Source organism: Muntiacus reevesi, chromosome 3 (genome assembly GCF_963930625.1).
Source record: "Muntiacus reevesi chromosome 3, mMunRee1.1, whole genome shotgun sequence".
Taxonomy (NCBI): Eukaryota; Metazoa; Chordata; class Mammalia; order Artiodactyla; family Cervidae; genus Muntiacus; species Muntiacus reevesi.
The window spans coordinates 57,498,876-57,520,912 of record NC_089251.1 but is presented as its reverse complement, the minus strand read 5'-3'; positions in this window follow the sequence as shown (position 1 = coordinate 57,520,912).

Sequence of the window (22,037 nt, the reverse complement as noted above, 5' to 3'; positions counted from 1 at the left end):
GAATGGGGTGCAACATTATTGCAGGTAATCCAGACTATCTCCTTGACTCTTCAGCTTGTTCATCCCTTTTCTACTGCCTTTGTAGAGCTGTCTTCTTCCTTATGGTGTACCGGGGATGCTCTGAATGCTTATACTTTTATAATTTTGTTCCTGCCACATACACATATGAGAGGAAACAAAGTAGTGTGCATTTTTTACACAAAGCAGTGTCATACTCCGTACATTTGCCACCTTACTTCTAATGACATAGCTTTAAATCATTCCGTTTCAATACAAATAGAGAACTACTTGTTGCTTTTTGGTGGCCAAATATTCAATGTGCTGTGCTTGGTTGCTCAGTCATGTCCAACTCTGTGACCTCATGGATTGTAGCCTGCCAGGCTCCTCTGTCCATGGGATTCTCCAAGCAAAATACTGAAGTGGGTTGCCAAGCCCTTCTCCAGGAAATAGTCAACAATCCATGAATAATTTTATACATTGTCTCCTGATGGACGTTTAGTTGTTGTCAGTCTTTCAGAATTCAAATGATGTTGTAGCCTGTGCTTGTCTATTACTCCCCTGTGTAAGGAGGGTCATGGCTTGGTCCAGTTGGGCAAGAATTCTGACCCTTCACACCCTGGGGTGTGAAGTGATAGTGAGTTGGGTGGGCCTCCCAAGGGCTGCTTTCATCGAGGGTGCCATATGCTTTGTGGGTAGATATGGAAACCTGAGTGAGACTTGGCAGGAAATCTAGTGAGAAATGTCACAACCTAAACAGTAACTATATGCACAGAGCTTTCTCTGGTGGCTTAGTGGTAAAGAATCTGTCTGCCAATGTAGGAGACATGGGTTCCATCCCTGGGTCGGGAAGATCTCCTGGAGTAGGAAATGGCAACCCACTCTAGGATTCTTGTCTGGAGAATCTCATAAACAAGAGGAGCCTGGAGGGCTACAGTCCCTGGGGTCACAAAGAGTCAGACTCAACTAAGTAAACAAAAACAACAACAGAGCCAGTTACATTTCTTATTCCATTGTGACTGACTGTCATTACCTGGAGCTACAAGACCTGATGAAACGGCCAATTAGAGGAAGTGATTGGTACTCATTTGGCAATCTGGCACAATACCATTTGGACATTTGGATAATGACCAAGCAATTGAAATTCTTAATTTTAGGGATAGATTTGGAGGCTGGTCCTTCCACTGTCAAAATGACATGAAGATTTTTGGTTGCCTGACCTCTCAGCATTCTCTTCTTATTCTGGATGTGGCAGCCCCACCTCCTTCTAGGGAAATACACGTCCAAGGTCAGGTGGCATCTAGAAAAGCAATCATAGAAAAGCAAGCCAAAGTGTGAGACCATGTGACTCCATCTGGGCCAATGAGAGCTTCTCTCCTGGACTTTGACTCCTGCATGAGGTGACGGTAGAACCAGAGAAATGTGGCCGGTGTTGACTCACGCTAGAAGGCACACTGATAGATGTCAGCTCAGTTCTGGCTCCCTGGGTCCCTTACTCTAACCTTTCTACTTTTCGTTTCTTCTGCTTCAATCTTCTGCTTCATTCCACCTTCTCATCAATGCCCTTTTCTGCTGAGGTTGCCATGCTGACTTTGTTGCTAGAGACCAGCAAGTCTGAATTTGATCTCTGGCTTCTGCAGGAAGGGTGCAACAGTGATCTCAGGAACCCTTCCCCCAACTCCCCATGGTCTGTATCCTCCTAGCTTCTCCTGCTTTGATCCAGCCCTGGTTCACACTCTACCTCTGTTGCTGGCTCCGTCCCTTCATCATTCCAGCTTCTTCCTTCCTGCTGTGGGCCTGCTTGACCCGTCCCATGCCTCCCTCACTCCTGCACCCAACCTAGGGGCTATGGCCAGAGCCAGCCTTGACCATTTCCCCCCTTAACCTCTTGTGCCCAAGCCCACTTTTGCTCTCCCTCCAAAGCTTCAGTCTCTTGGCGCTCCCCCAGATATCAGATGCTGGGGCCATCTAACCCCCAAAGATAGGGCTCATTTTCTCCCCGACCCTGTGGCTTTACCCCTGGCCACCCTGGGGACAGATAGCAGGGTCCTCTGGTCTGGTTGCATGGGACAGAGGGCAGAGCTGAGAAGAAGGAAGGTGGAGAGAAAGTGAGTCATAGGGAGAGAGGGAGACCTGTGAAAAGGAAATGAGTGCATACATTTTGGTGAGCCCCAAGATTCTGTGATTTGAGGGTCCCAGAAAGCTCTCTTTTCTTTAGAACAGTTTTAGCAGCCTGGGTTAGTACAGGATCTTCATGCAAAGGAAAACATTAAAATTGCGAACCCATTAAACTCTAGACACTGTTATTTGCATTGGTTTATCAGTAAGACCTAACAAAAAGTCAGCACAAAGAGGGATGAAACACAGATGTTTTATTTACTTTTTGTTTAATTTACTTTTGGCCGTGCTGGATGATGTTTGCTGTGTGCGGGCTTCTCGCTGCAGTGGCTTCCCTTGTTGCAGAGCTCAGGTTCTAGGGTGTGTAGACTTCAGTATCTGCAGCATGTAGGCTCAGGCTTAGTATTCCATTATAGGGATATGCCACGTCTGGGAGGGCTGATGAAAACCTGGCCTGGACAGGAAGAAGTGGGGGTGATTTCAAGGAACAGGAGGCAGAAGTGTTTGGGGAGATGGGGTGATGAGAGGGGAAGGTGAGTTGGGAGAGGGGAAGAAAGGGTGGAAGCCGGTTGTTGACAAGCTGTTCTCTGGGCTTTGACAGTCTTCAGCTCCATCTGCAGAATGGGTCCAGGCAGGTGAACGGAGCAACGGCTGTGCGGGGTAACTTGGAAGAGAAGCCGGATGGAGAGGCCAGAGAGGCAGCCTCTCACCCACCTCTCATCCCCAAAGGGTCCCAGCGAGCCCTGCACAGATGCTCTGGGTTTTCCTTCCTCCCCGTCTATCCTCCTGCATTACAGGGAGAGTGAATACCCAGCCGACCTGCAGAGCATGAAGGCCAATCTGGCTATAAAGTGTGTGCTCAGTTGCTAAGTCGTGTGGGACTCTGCAGTCCCATGGACTGTAGCCCACCAGGCTCCCCTGTCCATGGAGTTTCCCAGGCAAGAATACTGGAGTGGGTTGCCATTTCCTTCTCCAGGTGATCTTCCTGACCCAGGGATTGAACTCGCAGCTCCTGAATTGCAGGCAGATTCTTTATGGCTGAGCTACTGGGGAAGCCCAGGGACTTAAATAGATTCATCTGCTGATATACTTATCTAGGAATTTACACATCTTCATAACAGCGTCATTCGTAAGAGCCAAAAGGTGGAAACACCCAAATATCCATGAACAGATGAATGGATAAACAAAATGTGGCATATCGCTATATTGGAATGCTATTCATCCATACAAAGGGGTCAAATTCCAGCATCTAAAAAGTAGAAATGGATAGATATAACAAAACAAAAACGGATTCAGATACCAGATTTAGATACAGAGAACAAACAAGTGGTTACTAGTGGGGAGCAGCAAAATAGGGGTAGGGAATTAAGAGGTACAAACTATTAAGTATGACATAAATAAGGTACAAGGATGTTATGTATAGCACAGGGAATATAGCCAACATTTTGTAATAACTTTAAGTGGAGAATAATCTATAAAAATATTGACTCACTATATTGTACTCCTGAAACTGATATAATGCTACAGATCCACTTTAGAGGAAAAAGGTGTTATGGTATAAAGTTCTCAGGCTTGTACATATAAATAAAGTTTTACAGTATAAAAAGGGATAAAATTCTGACACATGCTACAATGTGGATGAACCCTGAAGAAATTATGAGAGAAATAAGCCAAACATAAAAGGACAAATATTGTATGTTTCCATTTACATGCAGTACACAGAATAGGCGCATTTATAAAGACAGAAAACAGGAGTGTGGTTTCTAGGGGCTGAGGGCCACAAGAGGTGAGGAGTTATTGTTTAATGGGTACAGGGTTTCATTTTGGGAAGATGAAGCATGCTGATAATCATGATAATTGCATAACACTATGAATGTATTTAATGCCACTGAACTGTACATTTAAAAGTGGAAATTTTGTATTATATGTATTTTCCCATAATGAAAACAAAGTAATATGTGGAATATTGTTCAGTTGCTAAATCATGTCCAACTCTTTGTGACCCCATAGACTGCAGCATGGTAGGCTTCCCTGTGCTTCACTATCTACCAGAGTTTGCTCAAACTAATATCCGTTGATTTGGTGATGCCATATAACCATCTCATCCTCTGTCGCCCCCTTCTCCTGCCCTCAATCTTCCCCAGCATCAGGGTCTTTTCCAATGAGTTGGCTCTTTGCATTAGGTGGCCAAAGTGTTGGAGCTTCAGCTTACCAGTGTCAGTCCTTCCAATGAATATTCAGGGTTGATTTCCTTTAGGATTGACTGGTTTGATCTTGCTGTCCAAGGGACTCTCAAGAATCTAACACAATCTGTTCAAAAGACTAATGTTTTCTAATCGGTCTTCCCCATCTCTTCTCCTTGTCCCCATTCTTGGTGTCACTCCTAACCCTAACTCATCATTGGCAGATGCCACTGAATCCTTCCAGACATATTTTATAGACATGCTTGTCCTTAGTCATATTTCAACTTTAAACAAATAGAATTATGGTGTTTACTATGCTGCAACTTTCTTTACTTGCTAATATCATAGCCATCTTTTTGATATTTTAGAAAATTATTTACTTTCAGCTGCGTTGGGTCTTAGTTGTGATGCACAGGCTCTCTAGTTGAGGTGCAAGCACTCAGTAATTGTGGCCTGTGGGCTTAGTTGTCCCACAGCACGTGGGATCTTAGTTCCCTGACCATGGATCAAACCCATGTCCCCTGTGTTGGAGGATGGATTCTTAACCACTGGACCACCATGAAAGTCTCCATCTTTTTATTTCTCTATAGACTTCATTCTGTAGAGGGTTGCGTTTTGGGACACCTCATCATTTAACTAGTTTTCTATTGGTGAACATTTATTTTGTCCTATAAACTATGCTGCATAAAAATCTTTATATGGCACATTAATCATCTTTTATATACCTGTGGGAATATATCTGTTGAGTAAATTCCCAGAAAAGGGAATTCTGGGTCAAAGGACATGTGTGTTAAAAGTGTTTATAGATATTACAAAATTATTGTGCAAAAAACATTCACCTATTTACATTCCTACCTCTGGAATCATTGGTCTTCCCTTTGGCCCTTCCTCATTTCCTTCCCTGCCTTTCCCCTCTCTCCCACTCCCTCTTTCCTTTCTTCCACCTAATGAACAGGCAAGCAAAAGCTTTACCTTTTCCATTGTAACATGGCAAGAATAAAAATAAAATATATATTACAATTTCTCATAGTTTGTTGGTCTATTTGGTTCTCTGGCATCCAACTCTTGGCTATATTCATCTTTTTGCTTTAATTCACATTATGTTACTACTGTAGGACTTAAGTTATCTTGAAATGTTTGAGGCTTGTGCACTCCTTTTGTCTTGCTGACGTAAGGTTTTTTTAAAATTTTTATTGGAGTATAATTGTTTTACAATATTGTGTTAGCTTCTACTGTACAGCAAAGTGACTCAGCTTTACGTATACATGAGTGAGTGAAAGTCACTCAGTCATGTCCAACTCTTTGCGACCCCATGGACTATACAATTCTTGGAATTCTCCAGGCCAGAATACTGGAGTTGGTAGCCTATCCCTTCTCCAGAGGATCTTCCCAACCCAGGGATCAAACCCAGGTCTCCTGCATTGCGGGCAAATTCTTTACCATTTGAACCACCACAGAAGCCCCTCTTTTTTGGATTTCCTTCCCATTTAGGTGTCCTCAGAGTTCTGAGTAGAGTTTCCTGTGGTCTACAGTAGATTCTCATAAAGTTTAAAATACATCTTTCATTCCAGGATGTAATTTATTTTTATTTTATTTTTGGCTGCACTGGGTCTTTGTTGCTGTGCCCAGGCTTTTTTTAGTTGCAGCAAGTGGGGGCTACTCTCTTGTTGCAATGCCAGGGCTCTAGGCACTCAGACTGAGTAGCTGTGGTTCTCTAGAGTGAGGGCTCTAGAATGCCGGCTCAGTAGTTGTGGCCCACGGGATTACTTGCTTTGAGGCATGTGAAATCTTCCCAGATCAGGGATCAAACCCATGTTCCCTGCACTGGCAGGAGGATTCTTAACCAATGGACCACCAGGGAAGTTCACTTGGGGTATAATTTTGTTTTTACTCATAACCACCCCTTCTTTGTACGAAAATTGCCCTTTAAAACTATTTAAAATAGTTTTAAATTTAATATTGTGAATAAGTGACACGTTTACATGGCTCATAATCCAAAAATATAAGTTGGTGTTAAAAGTCTGTCTTTGTTCCTTATTTTGCATCTGCTATTTCTACCACCTTTCCTATCCTCTGAAACCTTGTGTTTAGTTTCTTATATATCCATCCAGTGTTTCTTTATGAAAATACAAGCAAATAAATATGGATTCTTATCCCTATCTTTTTACACAGAATATAGTTTACTATTTCTGCAACATTTTTTTCTTGCTAATTATTGGCATACCTTGGAGATCTTTCTTTATTAGTAGATGGAGAGTTTTCTCATTCATTTTCATGGTTGTGTATATATGTATATGATATTCTACTATGGAGGCACCTTGTTTATTTAACTAGTCCTCTATTGATGAGTTTATCCGATTTAGACTGAGGGACTGAACTGAACTGATAAACTGTGTGGCAGTGTGGCCCATGCCCTTGTCCAAGTGGTCATTTGGATGTGTACAGATCAATCTGGAGTGTCAGAGTGGAACTGCTGGGTCAAAGGATTTCTCTTAATTTTGAAGATGCTGCCAAATTGCTTTCCCAGAGGGGCTGTACCAATTTACACCACTGTGAAGGATGTGTGAAGTTTCCTCTTTCCCCACAACCTCGACAACTGTGTGTATTATCAACTTATTGGAGTTTTGCCAATGCAATAGGTGAAAATTGGTATCTGTAGCTTTAATTTGCACTTCTCTTGTGCGTCTGATGATCTTTTAAATTTAATTTAAAAAATTTTTTATTATTATTTACTGAAGTATAGTTGATTTGAATATCACATTGACAATCTTTTTTTTTTTTTTTTAACATTTAAAAGTCATTTGTATTTCTGTTCTTTGAATTATTTGCTCATTTTTCTCCTTGGGGTTATTGATAGTCTTCTAGAAGCTCCTTCTGTATTAGGCAGGTTTGACCTTTGCCTGTGATATGAATTGCAAGCCTCCTTCCCTACAGTTTGCCATGTGTCTTTCGGCTTCCCACATGGTGTATTTCATTGTAGCTTTTTTTATTGTCATTGCTTTAATTTAAAAATTTTTTTGAAATAATTTTAAACTTCAAGTTACAAAGACTATATGGAGACATTCTTATGCCTGTTTCCCAGTTTCTTCCAATACAAACTTCTTTCATAATTATTATATAATTACTGAACCCAGAAAATTTATATTGACCAACTACTGTTAACAAATCTACGGAGTTTATTCAGGCTTACCTAATTTCTCACGTAGTGTTCTTGTTCTGTGGCTTTGTAGTGTATTTCTTTTTAGTACTGAATAATATTCCACTGTTTGGACAAAGGAAGAGACTGTTTATCTGTTCACCTACTGAAGGACCTCTTGGTTGCTTCCAAATATTGGCAACTATAAAAAAAGCTGTAATACATATCCATGGGCAGGTTTCTGTGTGGACACAAATGTTCAGTTCATTTGGGCAAATACTAAGAAGCATGATTACTGGGTTGCATGCTAAGTATGTTAGTTTTACACAAAACTGACGAACTCTCTTCTGAAGTGGCTGTACCATGCGGCATTCCCATAAGCAGTGAATGAGAGTTCCCTCTGCTCCACAACCTTGCCAGCATTTGGTAGTATTAGTATTTTGGATTTGGGTCATTCTATTTGGTGTGTAGTCATATCTCTTTGTTTTATTTATTTATTATAATTTTTGGCTGCATCACATGGCTTGTGGGATCAGCCATGATCCCAACCAGGGATCAGACCTGGGCCTCCAGCAGTGGAAGCTCAGAGTCCTAATCACTGGACTGCCATGGAAGTCCCTTTTATTGTTTTAATTTGCAATTCTTAATGACATATGGGAATCTCAAATTAACACAGCAACAACAAAAAAGGGACAGTTAGAACTGGACACAGACAGTTAGAACTGGACTTGGAACAATGGACTGGTTCAAAACTGGGAAAGGAGTACTTCACGGCTATATATTATCACCCTGCTTATTTAACTTCTATGCAGAGTATATCACTCTAAATGCCAGACTGGATGAAGCACAAGGTGGAAGCAAGATTGCTGGGAGAAATATCAATAATCTCAGATATGCAGATGACACCACCCTTATGGAAGAAAGCAAAGAGGAACTAAAGAAACTCTTGATGAAGGTGAAAGAGGAGAGTGAAAAAGATGGCTTTAAACTCAACACTGAAAACCAAGGAAGATCATGGCATCTGATCCCATCACATCATGGCAAATAGATGGGGAAACAAAGGAAACAGTGACAGACTTTATTTTCTTGGGCTCTGAAATCACTGCAGATGGTGACTGCAGCCGTGGACTTAAAAGATGCTTGCTCCTTGGAAGAAAAGCTATGACAAATCTAGACAGCATATTAAAAAGCAGAGACATTACTTTGCCAAAAAAGGTCCATCTAGTTATGTGGACTGGATGTGAGAACTAGACTGTAAAGAAGGCTGAGTGCCAAAGAATTGATGCTTTGAACTGTGTGGTGCTGAAGAAGACTCTTGAGAGTCCCTTGAACTGCAAGGAGATCAAAGCAGTAAAGAAAATAAATCCTGAATATTCATTGGAAGGACTGATGCTGAAGCTGAAGCTCCAATACTTTGACCACCTGATGTGAAGAACTGACTCATAGGAAAAGACCCCAATGCTGGTAAAGATTGAGGGCAGGAGGAGGAGACAACTGGGGATGAGATGGTTGGATGGCATCACTGACTCAATGGACATGAGTTTGAGCAAACTCTGGGAGACAGTGAAGGACAGAGAAGCCTGGTGTGCTGCAGTCCATGGGGTCGCAAAGAGTTGGATATGACTTTGCAACTGAACAACAACAACAACAAGCTTAGTTTGGACTCCAAATTCCATGCCGTCTAGAAAGCTGAAGTACTCCCCAGGATCTCCATTGTTTCTCTGGAAATTATATTCTCATATTATCTCTGATTTAAGCTACTGTTCCTATGGATGCTGCTCTGTTCCATGCTTCCAGATGGTAAATTTCAGCCCTTTAGGTATCTATAAAGGGACTAGCTTGCACTAAGCATGTGCGGTAGAGGGGGCTTTACAGAAGATTTCGAGCAGACATGGGGATGTGGGGAGGACAGCGCGTGGGTTAGGGCAGCCGGGGACACATAGGCAGCTCCGTCCTTAGAGTGTCCTGACTTGGGGGCACCACTAGTTTCCTTCAGACACTTTATTGCCTTCCTTTTATCTCCTTTCCCCATCTCTCCAGCTCCCTCCTGGGGGCAAGACTCCTGACTCCTGCAAGAGAGTTATTCCCATCATTCAACCTCACCTTGCTCCAAGTGAGCAATTGACCACCCATAACAGAGCATGACCTGCACAACTAGATTCGAGGGCCTGTTGCTATTTGCTCTTCTGGATTTTCCAGTGCTTTCTTGGAACTCTGCTTTCTAAAACTGAGGAATGGGAATTAGGGCATTTCCTGGTGTGGGAGAGATGAAGGAAGAACAGATGGGGAGTCCGTGTGACATGGGTGGGAGCAGATTGAGAAAGACAATTTTAAAAGTTTTAGTTAAAAAAAATCTGGAGGGACTTCTCTGGTGGTCCGGTTAAGATTCTGTGCTGCCAATGCAGGGGACGTGATTTGATTCCTGGTTGGGGAACTAAGATCTCCCATGCCATGCAACATAGTCAAAAGGTTTAAAAAAAAAGTTTGGAGAAGGGGAGGCAACATAAACACAAGGAAAAAGAATCAAATTGTAAATAAGAGCATACAGTGAAGAGTCTCCCCTCTTCACCCTCAGTCCCTTAGTTCACTTTCTTAAAATAACCACTGCTACTGGCTTCTTACTGACTTTTGGGAAATGTTTTATGCATATATAAGCATAACTTGTATGTATTAAGTGTAAGTATGCTCCCTCTTTAAAAAAGAAATAGTGGCCTGTTAAACATAAGGCTTTTCTTTTAACTTTTGAAAATATAACAGTATATCTTTACTATTTTTAATGGAGCTACTTATAAATATATTACATAAATACACACACATACAAGCACATATGTATTTTCTTGTATTTGAAACCTAGGTGACCCCCTTCATGCACCACCCGGGATGCTTTCTAGGGCATGGGTGTTTCCACAGGGAGAGGGATTCTGATTGCCAAACATTCCTTTTTTGTTTTTGGCCACACTGCCTGGCTTTTGGGGATCTTAGTTCCCTGACTGGGGGTTGAACCTTGGTCCCTGGCACTGGAAGCATGGAGTCCTAATCAATGAACCACTGGGGAAATTCCCTGCCAAACATTCCTGATGTCAGGCTAAGTCCCAGGATGTGATTACAAGCTGGGAGCATTGCTTCTGAGGTCTCAGAGTTGACTTTTGGCTGTATTATTGGTTGGCTGTATTATTGGTTGGCTGTATTATTTTTATTTTTAAATTTTCTTGGCTGTGCCATATAGCATGATTGATGCTTTGGTCCCTTGGCCATGAGCCTAGATCCCCGACCAGGGATTGAACCTGTGCCCCTTGCACTGGAAGTTCGAAGTCTTAAGCACTGGACTGCCAGGGAAGTCCCTGGTCAGTTGTATTCTTGTTACCAGTTATTTCTTGTCTCCTCTGTAGAGGGTTCTGCACACTAGGATGTGACCTGCGGTGCATCCCCATGGGAGGAATATATTGGTACTCCTTCCTCTCACTGGTGCTGGATTGATTACATCACCTTCCTGGGCTAACAGAAGTGAGAATGATGCTCATCATGTCTACGTCAAAGCCTTAAAAGCAAGGGTGGGCTCCTGTTCTGTCTCTTTGTCCTTGACCATGAGAATGGAGTCAGGGGTGGTTCCTTCAGCCTGGGTCCTGGAACAAGATGGCATATGGAAGACAGCCACAGTTGAGCCACATCTGATGAGTAATGAGGGCGAGAGAGAAAGCTTCTTCATTGTAAGTCCCTAACATTCTAGGATTGTTTGTTACAGCAGCCTCACCTAGTGAAAGCCGACTTACGCTGGGGTTCTGCTTTGTTATAAAGTCCAGGTGACTCTGAGGAAATGATACCTGCTGACACTGGCCTCTGGGTTGAATCTGAGTCTACTACCAGCTAATAAAGGAGTTCTGGCCATTATGACAAGAATTAAGACATGCCACAGGCACAGTGATGGCTCTAACTTTGCTCATAGCAGTGCCAATGGCTTCAAATGTTCAGGAAGCCCTTTGGTCATGTATAATGAGAGTCCTAAATATATTTTACTTCTGGAAATCTAGCCCAAGAAAAAAATTCGAGATATACCCAGAGGTCCACTGTAAAGTTATTTGAAAAATTGGAAACAATGTAAATACCCCATCACAAGGGAAGAGTGTATACTTTGTTCTAGATGATGGACACTATGCAGTCATTAAAAATCAAGTAGCTGTGGTTTTCCCTGGTGGCCCAGTGGTTGGGACTTTGCCTTCCAGTGCAGGGGATGTGGGTTCAATTCCTGGTCAGGGAGCTAGGATCCCACATGCCTCAGGATCAAGGGACCACAGCGTTAATCGGAAGCAATCTCATAACAAAATCAATAAACACTTTAAAAATGGTCCACACACACAAAAATCTGAAACTAAAACAAGTAGCTGAATATTTAATGAGACAGTGGAGATGTTTGTATTTTAGTACTGAGTGAAAGAAACAAGATAGAAAACTATATCCCCATGACAATTCTAACAAATTTAGGATCACATTGTTTGTTTTTGTCTCTTTTTTCACTTACATTATGTGAATTATTACATTATGTGAATACATATTCCCCCCAAAAGTCAAACATGTAAATATTTCCATACCCATGAGGAAATAAGGAAAAACAGTGGCTATCTCTGGGTAGCATTTTCTTGTCTGTATTTTCTGTATTTTCCAACCGTGCTCTGATGAATATGTGCTAGTTTTATAATCAGAAGTAAGTAACTGCTGTTTAAAAATAAGAATTATTCCGGTCACTTCTAGGGCTGTGCCTTTGTGCTGTGGCTGCCCAGGGGCCTTAATTGGGGCTCCTCATCTAAGAATAAGCCTGTGTGTTTAATTAGGTCACTCTCCTGCCGACCTAGAATCTTTGCACAGGGCTTAGCTTGTGCTGCCCTAACTCCTGGGATGCACCCTGCCTGAGCTTGGAGCCTCACAGCCAGGAGCTGGGCTGCTGCCTGCCTTTAGCTTAGTCTGAATTTGAGAAATGTATGGTGCCTCTCTAACGTATCTTCCTTAAAAATTAACTGGAACCTAGTTGTTTTATTGAAGAGAAAATGAAGACTCATGAAGTGTCCTACCTGTTTTTGAAAGAAAGTGAAAGTGTGAAAGTGAAGTTGCTGAGTCGTGTCCGACTCTTTGAGACCCCATGAATTATACAGTCCATGGAATTCTCCAGGCCAGAATACTAGAGTGGGTAGCCTTTCCCTTCTCCAGGGGATCTTGCCAGTCCAGGGATCAAACCCAGGTCTCCCGCATTGCAAGTGAATTCTTTACCAGCTGAGCCACAAGGGAAGCCCAACAGTTGAGGTGTTGCTAGAGTCCAAGCCAATTTGTCCCTGGGTGGGCTTGAACCACGAACCTTTTGATTAACAGCCGAACTCTCTAACAGATTGTGCCACAGAGACTATCCGTTTTTGGATGGTCATAATCTTGGCTTCCCAGGTGGTTCAGTGGTAAAGAATCTGCCTACCAAGCAGGAGATGCAGGTTTGACCCTTGAGTTAGGAGGATACCCTGGAAAAAGGCATGGCAACCCACTCCAGTATTCTTGCCTGGAGACTCCCATGGACAGAGGAGCCTGGTGGGCTACAGTCCATGGGACCGCAAAGAGTCGGACACGACTGAAGCGACTTACCTGCATCAGTATTCTTACCTGGGAAATCCTGTGGATAGAGGAGCCTGGTGGGCTACAGTCCATGGGGACAAAGAGAGTTGGACATGACCTAGTGGCTGAAACAACAACAGTCTTGGCTGAGGATGGCTGTTGTGCCTGGCAGCTGTTGTTCATGGTCCTCTGTGGCCTTCCGGGTCTGTCCTGGGTCACATAAGTGGAGGCCCCGAGAGACTGGTGAGCAGAGAGGGGACATTGAATGTGCCTGAGAGCTGGAAGTCCCTTAGAGAGGAGCTCAGTCCAGAGAAAAAGGAGCTGCTCTTAGAGAACCTCAGGTGTCAGTGGGCCAGCCAGGGCTACCCTGCTCATATGGTGCCACTAAAGACTTTATCCAGGTTTGGTCCTTGTGAGAGTGTGCCACGTGGTGTGCGGTGTGTGTGTGCAGTGTGTGTGTGTGTGGGGGGGAGTGTCCAGAGTGTTGCCCAACAGAAGCTACAGTGGAGTTGGGTAGACCTGGGCTGGACAGGGAGAAAGCAGCTGGAACCGGCAGTTTCATTGCATAAACCATTAATAATACAGTACCACCCACTTTGCAAAGTAGGTTTCCGTAGCTGTTTCACATCATGTCACTGTTTTATTTTTTGCTTTTGTTTTTTGTAAATTTTTGTCTGTGCCACAGGGCACGTGGAATCTTGGGATCTTAGCTCCACAACTGGGGATCAACCCCATGCCCCCTTCATTTGAAGTGTGGAGTCTTAGGCACTGGACCACCAGGGAAGTGTCTACAATCATGTCACTACTGAGGGGCTCAGTTGTCCAGGGGGCACGCGGTTCCCTCCCTTCTCAGACTCCATCAGCCTCCCTGGGATCTGCTTCAGCCCCAGATTGCAGGGCCTGGTCCTCTCCTACACTGCTTCTCATCTGAAACCTTCAAGTCCATCATCCTTAACTTTTTTCCTTGAGGTGTAATGTACAGACAGTAAAATACATGAGTTCTTTCTCTTTTTAAAATTTGTATTTATGTATTTGTTTATTCCTGGCCGCTCTGGGTCTTCATTGCTGCCCTCTGGCTTTCTTTAGTTTCTGCAGTTGGGTACCACTCTCAAGTTGCAGGGCATAGGCTTCCCTTTACACTGGCCTTTCCTGTTGCAGAGCACAGGCTCTAGGTGCACAGGCTGCAGTAGTTGTGGAGCACGGGCCTAGCTGCCCCAGGGCATGTGGAATCCTCCTGGCCCAGGGATCACAACCGTGTCCCCTGAATTGGCCGCGGATTTTTATCCAGTGCATCACCAGAGGAGTCCCAATACATGAGTTCTCATGCTTGATATTGTGTCCATGAAGTTCCCAAGTTATTGTGGGCAACACAGTTTATTCTCCTTCTAACCCCATTGGATGGATACATCACTGTTTGTTTATCTTTTCTGGTCTTGATGGGCATTCGGGTTGTTTCCAGTTTGGGGATTATTATGAATAAAGATGCCACGAACATTCTTATACATGTCTTTCAGTGGATGCCGTTTGAAATTTCTTTTACTGGAGTATGATTGTTTCATCACGTTGTATTAATTTCTACTATACAGTGAAGTGAATCAGGTATTGCTGTTGTTAAGCCATTCGTGTCCGACTTTTATCGACCCCATGGACAGTAGCATGCCAGGCTTCCCTGTCTCTCAGCTATATGTATACATATATCCACTTCCTCTTGGACCTCCCTCCCACCCACATCCCACCCCTCTAGGTCATCACAAAGCACAGAGCTGAGCACTCTCTGCTATATAGCAGTTTCCCACTAGCTATCTATTTTACACATGGTCATGTCTATATGAGCTTGCCTGGTGGCTCAGATGGCAAAGAATCTGTCTGCAATGCAGGAGACCTGGGTTCAATCCCCGTGTTGGGAAGATCCCCTGGAGGAGGGCATGACAACCCACTCCGGGATTCTTGCCTGGAGAATCCAATGGACAGAGGAGCCTGGTGGGCTACAGTCTGTGGGGTTGCAAAGAGTTGGACACAACTGAGCGACTAAGCATGCACGCAATGTCTATGTGTAAATGCTCATCTCCCAGTTCATCCCACCTTCCCCTTGCCCCATGTCCACATATTTGTTCTCTACATCTGTGTCACTATTCCTGCCCTGCAAATAAGTTCATCTGTACAATTTTTCTAGATTCGGCACATTATGCGTTAATACACGATATTTGTTTCTCTTTTTCTGACTGACTTCACTCTATATGACAGACTCTAGGTCCATCCACATCTCTGCAAATGACCCAGTTTCGTTCCTTTTAATAGCTGAATGATATTCCATTGTACATATGTACCACATCTTCTTTATCCATTCATCTGTCAATGGACACCTAGGTTGCTTCCATGTCCTGGCTATTGTAAATAGTGCTGCAGTGTCTTTTAACTCACTTCCTGTCCTTCATCTTCTCTGTCACTCATCGAGACCCCGGGTCCTGCAGCCCTACCATCAGTCTAATTCTGTAACCCAGTCTCTTTGCTTTTTTGGCCAAGATTCCTGCAAAGGGAGGTCTTCACCTGTGGCTCCGCCTTCCCTGTCCTCTGCCCCCACTCTACTGCTACCACCTCTTGCCACTGACATCCCACAGGGTCTGAGTCTCCCATCCTGTGACCTTGAGCCTTTTCTGACCCTGGTTTTTCTGTAGCGCTGTCACTGCTCTCGGTTCCCTCTTTCCTCCTGGGGTTGCTGGGACAGCCCTTCCTCCTACTTCTTCCCTGCAAATCTGGCTGCTCCCTCTCAGCTTCTTTTGCTGGGTCCTCTCCTGCCTTGTCCCCCACATGATTGTTGCCAGGACTCTGTGCTCAGCTTTCTTCTGCTCCTGTCTCTCTGAGGGGCCCTCCTGCCTCTGGGTCTTCAGCTACCACGGTTGCTCAAGCAACCCTCATCCTCAATCCCATGTCCCCAAGCCCAAAAGATTTCAAACTCATTTGGTGGCAGCCTTGATTGACCCTACCTGAGGTTGTTTATTGTCTTTGTGGACCTACTTCGTGTGAATGAATATTCATGGTTTGGCAGCAGGAATGCTAATGTATTAGATTATGGGCTGTTGCCTTGGACCCCAGCAAGTGTGTGATCGTGCATATATAAATCATGTGTTACCTCCTTAGACTCAGAAAATACTGACTTCTGAGATATATCAGGCCCCAAGGGTGTCAGGTCAGTGCTGGTGGAGCCCGAATGCTCTCTCTAGTGTGTGGACGAAGGCTTTGTCCTAACAAGTCCCTGCCCTTCCTGCTGATATTTCTGGTTTGGTGGTCATATACTCCCTGGCTTCTCAGTGTCCCAGCCTCATTCCCTCCAGGATCCCCTTCAGTTAATCAGACCCCAGGTCCTGATGAGCCCAGTGACTCCCTGGCCAGCCCTCCCTTATCCCCTCCCCACGAATCCAGGCGCTCACTGCTCCTGCCTGGGCCATGGAGCTCAGCTTGGCAGCTCCCCTCATCCTAACCCGCCCAGCCTCCCCTGCTCTGATATCAGAGCAGCTTTGACACCTCATCCTGCTCAAAACGCTGCCTGGGCTCCCCACCACCTGCGGGGTCCAGGTCAGGCTCTTTTATTAGGGCACAGGAGACTTCCTAATCTGGTCTTGCCCCCTCCCCCACCCCCTGTGGGCCCGGAGAACAGTTGTGGGTTCATGACCCCTCTTTCCCCCTTTGGCAGCTGCAGTTGCTCGGCCAGGAATTTTTCATGTGATCTCCAGAGAAGCTCCTGCTCACTTTTCAAGAGGCTGGTGGGCATCACCTTCTGGAGTTGCTTTCCTGTCCCTCTGGATGGCGGTGTCTGGACATTGTGGGCAGCACCCTGCTGTGCTCAGGACGTGGTTAAAGGTATTGGCTTGTGTGGGAGGTTGCGGGGGAGGGGTGAATGTGGAGGGGTTGGGGGGATGGGGGTGGTGGGGATGGGAGTGGTGGGGGTGGGGTGGATGGTACAGTCAGCACCAATGGGCTCATCCCTTAATGCCACAAGGCAGTTCAGGGCAGGTGCTCACAATATGCATAAAGGAAGAAAAAAGGGGGGGATTTTACTCAAAAAACAGAGAATCTTAATGTATATATCATTTTCTGTTCTTTTTTCAGTTAGCGTAAACATTTCTTGAAATTTCTATGTCATTTTATGTAGCTGAAATTTTATTATCAAAACAAAGATACCAAAGATAAGAAATTAAATATGGTCCTGCATTTTACCCAGACCCTCCCCTGGGTGATTCATATGCATGTTAAGCCTCTCTTCATTTGAATTATTTTCTTCATCCTTTGTGTATGTGATTTGTTAATGGTTGACAAGCCTGTGCAAATGCAATTTGGGGTTCTGATTTTCTTTTCCCCATGTGGGAAAAGCATTTTCGGATTTTCTGAGTTAATTTTCTTGACCACAATTAGCAAAGTTTGTGCAATAATTTTTTTTTTTTTTTTTTCTCCCTCTTTATTTTATTTATTTTTTTTTTTAATATTATTTTATTAGTTGGAGGCCAATCACTTTACAACATTTCAGTGGGTTTTGTCATACATTGACATGAATCAGCCATATAGTTACATGTATTCCCCATCCCGATCCCCCCTCCCACCTCCCTCCCCACCCGACTCCTCAGGGTCCTCCCAGTGCACCAGGCCCGAGCACCTGACTCATGTATCCCACCTGGGCTGGTGGTCCGTTTCACCATAGATAATATACATGCTGTTCTTTCAAAACATCCCACCCTCACGTTCTCCCCCAGAGTTCAAATGTGCAATAATTTATAAATAACAGAGTCTCTCTGCTTTAGGTGGACATTGAAGGGGCCTCTGATTTTTCATGAATTCTCTATCTCTTTGTTTTAAAATTGAGATAGAGTTGATTTACAATGTTATTTAGTTACAGGTGTACAGCAAAGTGATTCTTTTTCAGTTTCTTTTCCCTGATAGGTTATTGCAAAATATTGAGTATAGTTCCCTGAGTTATACAGTAGGTCCTTATTGCTTATCTATTTTCTATTTTATACATAGTAATGTGTGTATGGAACTTCTCTGGTGATTCAGATGGTAAAGAATCTGCCTGCAATATGGGAGACCCCTGTTTGCCCCTGGGTTGGGGAAATCCCCTGGAGAAGGGCATGGCAACCCACTCCTGTTGGTTGCCTGGAAATTTTCCTTGCCCAGAAAATTTCAAACAGAGAAGCCTGGTGGGCTACAGTCCATGGAGTCATAAAGAGTTGGACACGACTGAGCAACTCAGACACACACACCCACACACACACAGGTGTGTATATGTTAATCTCAAACTCTTAATTTGTCTGTCCCCCATCCGTGAATCCTCTTCTTGCATTTTTCTGTTTTCTGTATACTTTTAGGATGGATTCTCAGAACAGGATAGTTCCAAGGAAATGGACATTTTCATGACTAGATCCGCAAAACCAGTGGTTTTCTAAAGCAAGTCTCATTTCCCTGGGGGACTGGTTGATGACACAAAATACTGTGTACAGGAGGGGTGGTCTTTCTAGGAACATGGCCCAGGAGACAAGCCGACCTCCCATCCACTCGAGTCCTGCCTGATTCTATATGAGATGTGGGGCCTGGTCAGGCTTCAAAAGGATTTACCAGGTGATAAAACAATAAAACAGCAGGATGTGACCCTTCTCTCCTACCCTCTGCTCATTTCTACCTTGGGCTGAACTCCTGACAATTGCTGGGCATTTCTGTTTGTACCCCTGAAGTGCATCTGGCTAATGGGTCGAGTGTAAGAGGGACCAACAGCCCCAGAAGGGAGGTGACTGTTTTCCTCCTTTGCCCGCACAAACTGCGATGGAGTGGTTACTGATTCCCAAGACTGCAGAGAATGTGCTATGAAGTGAATCTCCCCCCACCCCCGCCTCCAAATCTTCCTACCAACCCAGTGCTGGTGGGCTTCTCTGGTGGTCCACCAGAGACTAAGACTCCATCCACACTCCCAATGCAGGGGGCCAGGGTTCCATCCTTGATCCAGGGACTAGATCCCACATGCTGCAACTAAGAGTTTTAATGTCACAACTAAAGATCCTGAGTGCTGCAATGAAGATCAAAGATTCCGTGTGTTGCAACTAAGACCTGGTGCAGCAGAATAAATAAATATTAAAAAAAAAAAAAAAAAAGACGGTGCTCTTGTTGTCTGTGGTGGTGGCTGACCTTTACAAGGAGGGGCAGTAAAAGGACAGTTGAAGCCTCCAAGGAGTGAGTGAGGTTCTAGAGCAAGTCCTTCATCCAGCCTAGCCTTCGTTTGCCTCTCTAGAAAAAGAGGATAATAATAATGGTAATAATATCTACATCACAGGGCTGAGGTGAGAAGCAAATGAGAAAATGAATTTGGGATACAGTCAGGTCTATACAGACACTGGATATTTCCAGAGGCATGAGACTCCCAAGGCCTGGGGTAGGGTGGTCTGAGCTTCCTCTTGCACTCATTACATCTATCGTTGGCTGGGATGTATTGAATGACTTTTTAAAAGCCGAGGTCCTGAAATTTTGTTATATGTTAGAGTCACCTTGGTGGCTCAAGAGGTAAAGAACCTGCCTACAATGCAGGAGATCTGAGTTCAATTCCTGGGTCGGGAAGATCTCTTGGAGAAGGAAATGGTAACCCACTCCATTATTCTTGCCTGGACGATGCCATGCACAGAGGAACCTGGAGAGCTACAGTCCTGGCAGGTTACTCTTTGGGGTCGCAAAGAGTCAGACATGACTGAGCAACTAACACACACAGAGTCACCCAGGTAGCAAAAATGCCCCATGGCTGAATCCTGCCCTAGACCCCTCCACGAGACTCTCAGAGAGGGAGGGGTCCCCCCACTAGGCTGTTACTCAGCGCTGGCTTGGGCCATCCCTGGCTTCAATGTGCCCTCCTGCCCTTCCCTGACTGCTTCCCATTCACCAGAGATTTTATTTTAATTTATTTATTTTTCTTTTGGCTGCTCTGGGTCTTGGTGTGGCACATGAGCTGCTCTGGTTGTGGCACGCAGGCTTAGATGCCCTGCGGCATGCGGGATCTTCCTTCCTTGACCAGGGATTGAACCTGCATCCTCTGCATTGGTAGGCAGATTTTCAACCAGTGGACCACCAGGTTAGTCACATGTCAGAGGTTTTAAAGCTCCTTTAGTCGTTCCAATTTGCCAACTAAGGCTCCATCCACTCTTATCACTGAAATATAGTGAGACAGGCACCATGCAACTATCTGAGGACTTGTAAGCAATGCAGACTCCTGGGACCTACTCCAGACCTACTGAGTCAGGAGTTGCATTTATTTATTTTTTTATTCTTCTCCTTTTTGTTTTTTTAAATTTATTTATTTTAATTGGAGGCTAATTACTTTACAATATTGTAGTGGTTTTGCCATACATTGATATGAACCAGCCATGGGTGTACATGTGTTCCCCATCCTGAATAATCCTGCTCCCCCCTAGAAGTTGCATTTTAACTAGACTCCTGGATGATTCATGTGTATGTTGAAGTTTGAGAAGCACTGAACTGGCCTCTGACTCCCAGCCGACCCTTCTCATGTGTCCTCCTCCACCCTGAGCCATGGCGATCCACCCCTGGGTACACAGGACCAGAACATTCTTCTCTTACACTCATTTGCCCTCATCACCTCCCAGAGAAAGTCTCCACCTGTTAGTGTGGCCTGGAAAGCTGGCCACAGTGAGCCTCAGCTGACACCCCAATTCTGCACCCCAACCAAGCATGTCTGTGACTCCCACATACTTGCCAGGCTGCTGATCAGCACCCTTGGAGGCAGTCCTTGGTGGCTAATCCCTCCTCCAGGAAGCCTTCCCTGACCTCCCCTGGGTTCTATGGGCATGTTTAGTTACTAAGTCGTGTCCAACTGTTTTGTGACCCCATGGACTGCAACCAGCCAGTCTCCTCTGTCCATGGAATTTCCCAGGTAAGAATACTGGAGTGGGTAGCTATTTCAATTTCCAGGGGATCTTCCTGACCCAGGGATCGAAACCATGTCTCTGACATTGCAGTTGGATTCTTTACCACTGAGCCAGCATGTTTCTCATTTCACTGCTTCCTATTAATGAGTGTTGAAGTCTTCTTTCTTGGACTGTCAGCTGCACAAGGGCAGGTAACACTCTTCATAGTTTTTCTAAAATTTTTATTTTATTTCTGGCTGCACTGAGTCTTCATTGCTGTGCGCGGGCTTTCTCTAGTTGCTGAGAGCAGATCTAATCTCTAGTTGTGGTATGAGGGCTTCTCATTGCAGTGTCTTCTCTAGTTGCGGTTCTCAGCCTCTAGGCCACAAGGGCTGCAGTAGTTCTGGTGCTCAGGCTTAGTTACTCTGTGGCATGTGGGATCTTCCTGGACCAGGGATTGAACTTGTGTCCCCTGCATTGGCAGGTGGATTCTTAAGGACTGGACCACCAAGGAAGCCCTCTTCATAGTTTTAAATCCAGCTTCTAGCAGAAACTTGGCATGAAGTAGACACTTAATGAATGCACGGTGTCTGACTAGATCGATTTATGTGCAAGAAAATACAGCATGTAATACTGAAATGCACTGTATCTAACTCTCGTGCAGTTTCCCTTTGCCCCGACCCTCTGTGCAAGCTGGCACTCATCCTGCCTAGCCCACTCCTGTCTCTGCAGATCACAGCAAGAAGAGGTGTGGGTTTCTGTCGGGCGGAGCCTGTCCCTGCCTGTGGCTCTCAAGTCCCGTGACCCAGCCTCAGGCATGTCTGGCAGGTCTCAGATGCCCTTCCATCATGGCCCAGGATGACACCACCCTTATGACCTAAAGCGAAGAGGAACTAAGAGCCTCTTCATGAAGGTGAAAGAGGAGAGTGAAAAAGCTGGCTTAAAACTCAACATTCAGAAAACTAAGATGAGGGCATCCGGTCCCATCACTTCATGACAAATAGATGGGGAAACAAAGGAAACAGTGACAGACTATTTTCTTGCAGATGGTGTTTGCAGCCATGAAATTAAAAGACGCTTGCTTGGAAGAAAAGCTATGACAAACCTAGACAGCATATTAAA